The 10,000-nt window shown below is 38.9% G+C and overlaps 1 protein-coding gene across 3 annotated transcripts in view; it reads right to left on the reverse strand.

Moving 5' to 3' along the window:
• Positions 1-10,000, reverse strand: part of LOC125045077 (kinesin-like protein KIN-14I) — a 113,021-nt gene that overhangs the window by 30,654 nt on the left and 72,367 nt on the right. The window lies entirely within an intron of this gene.

A 10,000-nucleotide genomic window follows, 5' to 3' on the forward strand; every position in this document is an offset into this window, starting at 1 on the left:
GCCAGTCGATCCTTTTAAACCGCTGACATTTTTCTTCCTCTATATATATCAATATTAAAATGCTTCTGTTTGGCGATTTTTCCCTATTCGCAAATTCAAACTAATTAGACTATGCAGTTTTATACAATTACTGGTAAATCATCATCAACATTATTACGCCAAGAACACGACCATCAAGAAACGTTTCCTCTGATGGGAATATCTGGTGATCTTATATCATTTTCAGATAACCTTGATTATCACTGTGAACATTTTCATCACTTGATGGCACTTTGTAACTGTAAATGCACCTGTCCTTACACGCACATATTCGCAGACTTACACATACAGTACATTCAAGAACGGGAATAAGAATGGAGCTGAGATAGAGAGAGAGAGAGGGAGAGAGAGAGAGAGAGAGAGAGAGAGAGAGAGAGAGAGAGAGAGAGAGAGAGAGAGAGAGAGAGAGAGAGGAGAGAGAGAGAGAGAGAGAGAGAGAGAGAGAGAGAGAGAGAGAGAGAGAGAGAGAGAGAGAGAGAGAGAGAGAGAGACTAAGGACTTGGCTGTTTATATCATCGCTATCAAAACATCCAATCTTACAAACACAAGCTCCGTATGACCTCACGATCATGACTTCCCTAAGTCAAGTTTCCGCACTAAAGAACAATAACGAAAATGATGAATAGTAAAAAAATTACAATTACTTAAACTTTTACCTCACTTTACTTAGAACTCACACCACAGGCATTTCTCGCCTTCTCCTCGTAGAAAAAAAAAGACAGGGGAGGTGAAGATGAAGAAGAAAAATGAGGGAGAAGAGAAGACATGGAAGATGAAGAAGGGGAAGAAGAAGAGAAATGGAGAAGAAGAAAAGGAGGGAAAAGAAAGAGAAAAATAACTCGGTCGATATTTTGGGCATCACCGCACGCACCAAAGAAAGAGAAATCGAGCAATAACCTTCGTATATGATTTCAATGCTAATTCTCTGCATGAATTTCACTGTCACAATTATTATCGAATAACCACACAGTATGCTGCAGTATAACTAAACGACCAGCCACAATATCAAAGTCACCATATCGATACTATAAATATTATCACTCGGGAATAAAATCATTCATAGAGCAGATGTTATGAATGATTTATAATTAAAACATAAAACAATTACAACATATGCTGTAACCTAATCCTCATCCTAATAGCACATATAGCTGTAGAGTCATATCCACGTAATATGTTTGATAACACAATTATCATCATGAAAAAACACCACGATGTAATCACAAACGCAATAGAATGTACAGCATAATCCTAACCATCACAGAATACAAATTAATTCTGTCATAATCACACGGGAAACAACACAGTAAGTTACAAATGAAATACATTACACCAAGAGATAACAAAACTACACTACAGTATAAACAAAACAAAAAAAATCCCTTATTGAACCAACCATTTAGTTCAATCACATAAACACCATTTGTTGTAAACCAAAAACCAGCATACGTTTCCCGCATCCTGACGCGCTACACTGAGGCTCGAAGTATTGTAGTGATTCAGAAGACTAAAAATAAAACTATTATGGCTCATTACAGGATCTGCGAGTCCTAGAATTTCAGCAGAGCAAAGCCTTATTAACTAGAAAAGATTGCCTTGTGGTAAACGAGAGATCGAGCTGACGAATTTGTGATATCGGGGACACTGGCAAAATAACATTTTGATACTACTACTACTACTACTACTAATAATAATAATAATATGAGGATGATGATGAGGATGATGGTGGTGGTGATGATGATGTTTGTGATGATAATAACAATTATGATATCAGCAATAAAAGAATATTAACAATAATGATGCTGATGATAACCGTGATGATGGTGATGATGATAAGATTAATGAAAATGACAATAATGATACTAATGTAATCAGTAGCAACAATATCAATACTAATAGTATTACTAAAGAGTAATAAATATAATGGTGACAATAATGATAATAATAATAATGAAAATAGTAACTGCAACAACAACAGCAGCAACAAAAATAATTATAATAATAATAATAAAATAATAATGATAATAATGATATAAACAATAACATCAACAACAAAAATATTGGTAATAATAATAGTAACAAAAATAATGAAAAAATAACAATAACAATAATAATAGCAATGATAATATTAATGATAATGACCATAATGATAATAATAATAATAATAATGATAATAACAACAACAACAACAACAACGACAACAACAACAACAATAATAATAATACCATTACTATTATCATAATAATAATAATATAATAATTATTTTATCAATGCTATTATCATTATTTTCATGGCAACGATAACCACAATAATTATAGCAATAATAATAATAATAATAATAATAATAATAATAATAATAATAATAATAATAATAATAACAATAACGGTGATATTAATAACCATTATCATTATTTTTACTTTTATTTTTTCTATCACCATTATTATCACTATTATCTTAACTATCATCATTATCATTCCTATCTTTACTAACATCATTATCGTTACTATTATCTTAAATGCCATCATTACAATTACTATCAATCATCGTTACCATTATTGCTATTATTATCATCATCATGATAATAATGACGGTGATAGCCTCCCATCCCTCCTCTCCCCTCACTCACCCTTACCCCTACCCTCTGCTCCCTCTCCCCCCTCCCTTCCCTCCCCATTCTCCCGCCTACCCCCCCCCTCCCCCATCCTTCCCATCCCGTCTCCTTCCCTCCCCCATCCTTCCCATCCTCCCCCACCCCCCTTTTCCGCTCCTTCCCTCCCTCCCCCCCCCCTCTTCTTAGCATTTCCGGCGTTCTGGTGAATTCGTGTGGACCAGGATGACGTCGACCGGGGGGGAGGGGGAGAGTGGGGGGTGTAGGGGGGTAGGAAGCTCTCCCATGCTACGCCTCGCTCCGCCTCGTGTCGCGTTTCGGCGGCGCGGCGTCCGTCGCGCATCGCCTGAGGGGAGGGAGGAGGGGGGACGGGGGGGGAGAAGGGGGAAGGGGGGTTGGTGGGAGGGAGTGGGGAGAGGGGGAGGGGGGGGCTGGTGGGAGGGAGGGAGGAGGGGGAGGGGGGAGGGAGTGGGGAGAGGGAGGGAGTGGGAATAGGAAGGAGGGGAGGGAAGGGGCAGGGGGAGAAGGAGGAAAGGGGGTATGACGGAGGTGGGGGAGGAAGGGGGAATACGAAGGAGATGGAGAGGGCAAGGGGAGTAGGAAGGAGGAGGGGGAGGAGGGAGTTGATGAATAGGATGGTAAGGGGGATATGAGAAGAAGGAGAAGGATAAAGGATGGAGGAGGGAAGGGATGGGAGAAGAGGGGGGGAGAATGGGGGGGGGAGGTGAGGGGAGGGAGGAGGGGATCCAACGAGGTGTGGCGAGTGTTGGGAGGGGGGTGGAGGAGGAGGACGGCGAAAGAATGGGAGATATGAGAAAGAAGAAAAGAAAGAGGGAGAAGAAGAGGAAGGAAGGAAATGCGTTGTAAAGGAAAGGGAAGAGAGGGAGGGGCTTGAGGAGAGAGACAGAGCGAAGCCATAAATAGAGGAAGGAAGGAAGGAAAGGAGGAAGGATGGAAAGAGATGCTCAGGAAGAGAGGATGTAAGGAAGCAGGTGGCTGAGGACAGAGGAGAGGGACGGTGAGTGTAGAAGGAACGAAATATTTTAGATATAAAAAAACAAAATAATGTTAAATGAAAACAAACCAGATTATTAAAAACAAAGAATCAATATAAAATACACTCTCTCAAAAAAAGAAGAAAAAAAACAGAAAACGAAAACAAAACAAAGAAAAAAAAAATGGCGGACGGAGGAAGGGAATTCTTCATGTAGTTTATCGTAGTTTTCCGGGATAATTCCGTGTGTTTCCCCTTCAGAGCCACGCCCTCGCTTGCTATCTGAACCGTGTCTCGCCGATCGTTGCAGTTTGCGATTTGCAAAGGCAGAAAATGAGGCCAAGGCGTTTTTTCTTAGTTGTTACTAGTCAAAGAGAAAATGGAAGAATCGAAAAATTGCGCTCAGCGATCGTCTTTTCTTCATTCCATATATATTAACATTCTTTACAGTAATCATTAGTCTGGACTGTTTAATAGAACTTCTCATAAGGAGACATAAAGTACATATCGATTTTCTTTTTATAAACAAATATACCAGTTAATCAGTCCTTAAATTCATAAGCACATGCCATCAAAAATCTACGATCTACCATCCATCTCTACACCATTTTGCATCAACCGTCCGTGCGTCTTCCGATCTCCAAATACGTTATCTACCGTCCACTCATCCATCAACCTCCACCAACTTCCACCTACCTTATCTACCATCTACCACCCACTCATCTACCACCTACCTAATCTACCGTCTACCACCCACCAACCACAACCTACCTTATCTACCATCCAATCACCCACTCATCCACCAATCTACCATCCACTCTCATCCACTAATCCACTCATCCACTCCGGGCGCCCACCGCAGCCACTCCGAGCCATAAAACAGGTGTTCCAGGATCAGATTACGCCTCAGGTAGCACCGTGGGACTTTCGCCGGAACTTCTGTCGTGTTCTGGCCTCCGTGTCGGGCGGGCGGGCGGGCGGGCGGGCGGTCGCTCACTTTTCGGGGGCGCGATGCGTATGGTGGGGGTAATGGTGGTGATGGTGGTGATGAGGGTGGTGGTATTGGTGATGGTGGTGAGGGTGGTGGTGATGGTGGTGAGGGTGGTGGTGATGGTGTTGGTGTTGGTGGTGGTAGTGGTGATGGTGGTGGGGGGGTAGTGATGGTGGTAGGGATAATGGTGGTGATGGTGGTGGTTGGGGGGGGTAACGATGGTGATGATGGTGGTGGGGATAATGGTGGTGATGATGAGATGGGTATCATTAATGTTGAATATGGGGATGGTGATTGAGGATGTAATGCTATGATGAATGTATAATGAGCACTCCTACTACTACTGCTACTACTAATGATTGAAAATGACGGTTAAAAACAACAATTAAATAGCACTAAACAAAATGAGTAAAAATAAACCACAAAAAAAAATGAGGAAGGCCTTCTCACCCCGCCCCTTCAAAAGAAAAAGAAAAAAAAATGTATGTACACACACACACACACACACACACACACACACACACACACACACACACACACACACACACACACATACACACACACACACACACACACACACACACACACACACACACAGACATATATATATATATATATATATATATATATACATATATTTAGGCATATATATATATATATATATATATATATATATATGTGTGTACATATGTAGATATATATATATATATATATATATATATATATATATAGACATACACACACACGCCCACATCTCTCTCTGTCTCCCTCTCCCTCTCCCCCTCTCTCTCTCTCTCTCTCTCTCTCTCTCTCTCTCTCCCTCTCTCTCTCTCTCTCTCTCTCTCTCTCTCTCTCTCTCTCTCTCTCTCTCTCCCTCTCTCTCTCTCTCTCTCTCTCTCTCTCTCTCTCTCTCTCTCTCTCTCTCTATCTATCTATATATCTATATATCTATATATATATATATATATATATATATATGTATACATATATACATATGTATACATATACATATATATATATAAATATATATATATATATATATATATATATATATATATATACGTATATACACATATATTATCAAAACCACAAATAACACGAAAAATAACCTCGCCTTCGAAGGCCAGCCAGTGCCAGCTCCCCTTGCAATACATCACAACATGGCGCACCAGCAAAAGCAATTACATAGCCCCGTTAAGTCTCCTTAAGTCAGCCCAATTGCCAGGCACTCGACCATACACTTCCACGCCGGGGGAGAGGAATACCAACCAGCGAGTTAGTTATAAATTCTCTTCCTTTTCGCTTTCTCTTCTCTTTTCATCTCCGCCTATTTTATTTCATTTTTGTTTATTTTTTTACTTTCTCTCTATCTATTTTCTCTTTGTTTATCTTCCATTTTCTCAAGATTTCTAATTAATTTTCTTTCCTTCTTTTTTCGCTTTCTCTTTTTTTTTTCTCTCTTTCTATCTTTTTTTCTTTACCTTTCTCTTTGTTTATCTTCCATTCTCTGCTTTTTTAAAATTTTGTTTTGTTTCCGTGATCTTCCTTTTTCTTTTTCTGCTTCTTTCCTCTCTTTTCCTTTTTTTTCTCTTCGTTTTTTCTTCCAAATTTATTTCTTCTTCTACATTTCTTTTCCCTTTTTAATCTTCATTGTCTTTCTTTCCTTATTTCCGTGTCTTTTCCTTTTCCTATTCATTTTTTTTCTCCCCGTTTTTTCTTGATTTTCTTTTCCTTACCTCCTTTTTGTGGTACTTTCTTTTCTTCCTCCCTTTCCTTCTGTCTCTCTCATTTCCCTTTCCTATCTCTTCGATCTTTCTCGTTCTCCTAGTTTTAATCTATTTTTCTTTCTTTCGCACCAGGAAGATCATTCTCCCTTTTTCCTTTTCCTTAATTACTTTGTCCTTCCTCCTTTATCACCCTCATTTCTCTTTTTCGTTGTATTCTTTGTCTATTCCTCCCTCCAACCTCTTCCTTTTCCTTTCCCTCTCTCTCTCTCTCTCTCTCTCTCTCTCTCTCTCTCTCTCTCTCTCTCTCTCTCTCTCTCTCTCTCTCTCTCTCTCTCTCTCTCTCTCTCTCTCTCTCTCATTCTCTCTCTCTGTCTCTCTCTCTCTCTCTCACTCTCTCTCTCTCTCTCTCTCTCTCTCTCTCTCTCTCTCTCTCTCTCTCTCTCTCTCTCTCTCTCTCTCTCTCTCTCTCTCTCTCTCTGTGTGTGTGTGTGTGTGTGTGTGTGTGTGTGTGCGCGTGTGCTGTGTGGTGCAGCGGTAGAATATCCATTGTAACAAAAGGTACCAAACTAAACCTCTCTCTCTCTACCCTTTTCCTCATATATTACGAAATGAAATGCGACCAAATGCACGGAAGTAGCAGCAACAAGTTATAGAGATATGACTAAATGGGTTTTTATTGCATGCGTTGATAAAGCAGCATTGCATAACACTGTAACTGTGTGACAAGCCAAATTGAACCACCTACATATAATCGTATATGTTCATTCATGCACACACACACACACACACACACACACACACACACACACACACACACACACACACACACACACACATATACACACACACACAAAGCTTACACATATACATACACATACATACATACATACACGCGTCATACGTCATAAGTAAACATTCGCCTGCAGTGAATCACAGTGGCACTTAACAGATATTCATTCATGAATATCTCATACGGTACAGTGATTGTCCCCGGCTCTTGAGTCACGTTGTTAGAAGCTCGTTAGACCGGCGAATCTACGCTAGACTTGTTAGACGCGTCATTGTGTAGCCGTATGTTAGGAAGAAGACATGATATGAAGGCCGATTTGAGAACGGACGGCGTGTAAATTCAGAGACGGGGATTGTGGGAGGTAATGGTTAGGATCGACACGCGTCTGTACACATGTATAAGTACACCCATAAGAGTATACACAGTCATACATACCAGCAACCTCACGTATGTACATAAAATAATACGCTTAGGATACATGAGGTGTGACACTTGTTTCTGTCTGTCTATCTGTCTGTCTGTCTGTCTGTCTCTCTCTAACTCTCTCCTTTTGTGTGTTTGTCTGTGAGTGTGAGTGAGTGAGTGAGTGAGTGTGTCTGTGGGTGTGTGTGTGAGTGTGTGTGTGAGTATGTGTTTGTGTGTGTGTATTCCCATAACAGTCCAAAACACAAACACAGTCTCTTTGCATAAGAGACGGATATATTTTTCGCCTGGATCCCAAATAACCGACTCGTTGCTAAGTCAGTCGAAGCGCTTCGAACACTCGCTGGTTTTATGTGAATCCTCAAGGGATGTTTCGGATGATGTGTGGCAGCGGTTCTGTGTCCTGTTTTCTGAGGAAAAAGTAATAAGGAAGGAGAGAATAAATAAAAAGTTACAGGAAGAGAAAACCAAAAGGAAATAGAGAGGAAAATAATTCTCAAAAACATTTTCTATTTTGGGAATTTCCCGAAAAGGTCCTAAAATCAGCAGCCCGTTTCAGTGTCCTAACGACACTTGGGAATCCTTGACGCTTTCCTCCACCAGGAAAAGGATGCATCGGAAACCTGCTATTAAAATGTGGCAAAAATAATACGGAAGAGAGTGAATGAGTATATATATATATACATATATATATACATATATATATATGTATATATATATATATGTATATATATATACACACACACACACACACACACACGCACACACACACACACACACACCTATATATATACACATTTATATATATATATATATATATATATATATATATATATATATATATATATACATATATATATGTATGTATGTATATGTATATATATATGTATGTATATATATATATATATATGTATATATATATATATATATATATATATAGTATCACAAGAACTTTGTCAGCATTAATGCAATGTTCAGCACTTTTTCTTACATGTATCCTGAATGTCTGAATGCAGCATCTGTTTCTCAATTTCTCACGTTCAATGTTTGCAATTATTTCTCATATCTCTAATAACTACGACATGAAAAAAAAAAAAAAACCCAGAAATTATACTGATTCTCAAGTATCTAATGATCATCATTACTAATACAATGAAATCAACCTACACACACATACACACAAACCACGTAATGAATCAGATTATCTTCCTGTTTGAATATCGGCCAACTGTCAACGGTTGTGACAAGCATGATTACTTATGTTAGCTATAATGATATGTTGAGGAATAACTGGTAATGCAAAAAAAATACACACCCAACGCAGGTGAATATGAATAAATGCTTATTATTTACTAGATACAGAATAAAGGTGATGCTGATAATAAACCATCCATTATCATACTTTCGTCATCAAACCATCACCCAGAAAGTGATGTCAACCATCACTCCCTTCTCTTCCACGTCATTGCCATAAATATGAGCCAAATTTATATACCTGAAATAAATCGACCGCGAGAGAGTCTCACTCGCCATTTTACACTTTTTGTTTAGTCTACCATGCGATTACTGCCGTTACGATCATAGAAAACGGAGGGAGGGAAAGAGGAAGGGGAGACCAATCATTTCAGGCTACGAGGCATGACACCGCTAATATGTAACCTCTTTCAGCACTCTGTCATGTTTCCTCTTTCTTCCACTCTTCTCCCTTCCTTCGTATCTTCTTAATTACATTTCTACTTTTTTTTTTTATTTACTGGATCAACCAATCTTTTTCTCCTTACCGCTTCCTCTTCTTAACAATTATAAATTTCTTGTTTCGTTCCTTTTCCTCCTATTTTTTTCTTCTTTCTATTTTTTCTTATTTATCTTAACATAATCTCTTTCTCTTTTCCATTTTATCTCACCGCGAAAATAACCCTTTACCCTTGACACTCCGCTATGCTTCCTCTGTCGTCCATTTTCTTCTCCTTGGTTGCATATCTTCTAGACTCATTTTCAAAATCCTTAATTGGTCATTTATTTCCTCTGGTTATACCTCCTCTCCCCATCTCCTCTGTAATTACTCGGTTTATTGTATTTTCCCTACCTACATTTCTACGTTTCTTTCTTTTATTTTTTCTTTCACTTTTCATGTTTCGTTCCTATGGTTACCTTAACTACTTGCCATAGGGAAATTATCATAATGGCAGGTGGTGAAACTACATGTTTCTGGTAAATACTGTTGCTACATAATTCAGCAAGCGTAAAAAATGTTGACGAGATTTTCCATTTTCTATGATAAACTTCAACGAATCTAAGAAAATGGGATATAAGTGCGATGCATCCCTCTCTAAATCATATCTCTATAGTATATAAATAAATAAACACACACACACACACACACACACACACACACACACACACACACATACGTGTATATGAGTCATC

The sequence above is a fragment of the Penaeus chinensis genome, chromosome 36 (assembly GCF_019202785.1).
Source record: "Penaeus chinensis breed Huanghai No. 1 chromosome 36, ASM1920278v2, whole genome shotgun sequence".
NCBI classification, from domain to species: domain Eukaryota; kingdom Metazoa; phylum Arthropoda; class Malacostraca; order Decapoda; family Penaeidae; genus Penaeus; species Penaeus chinensis.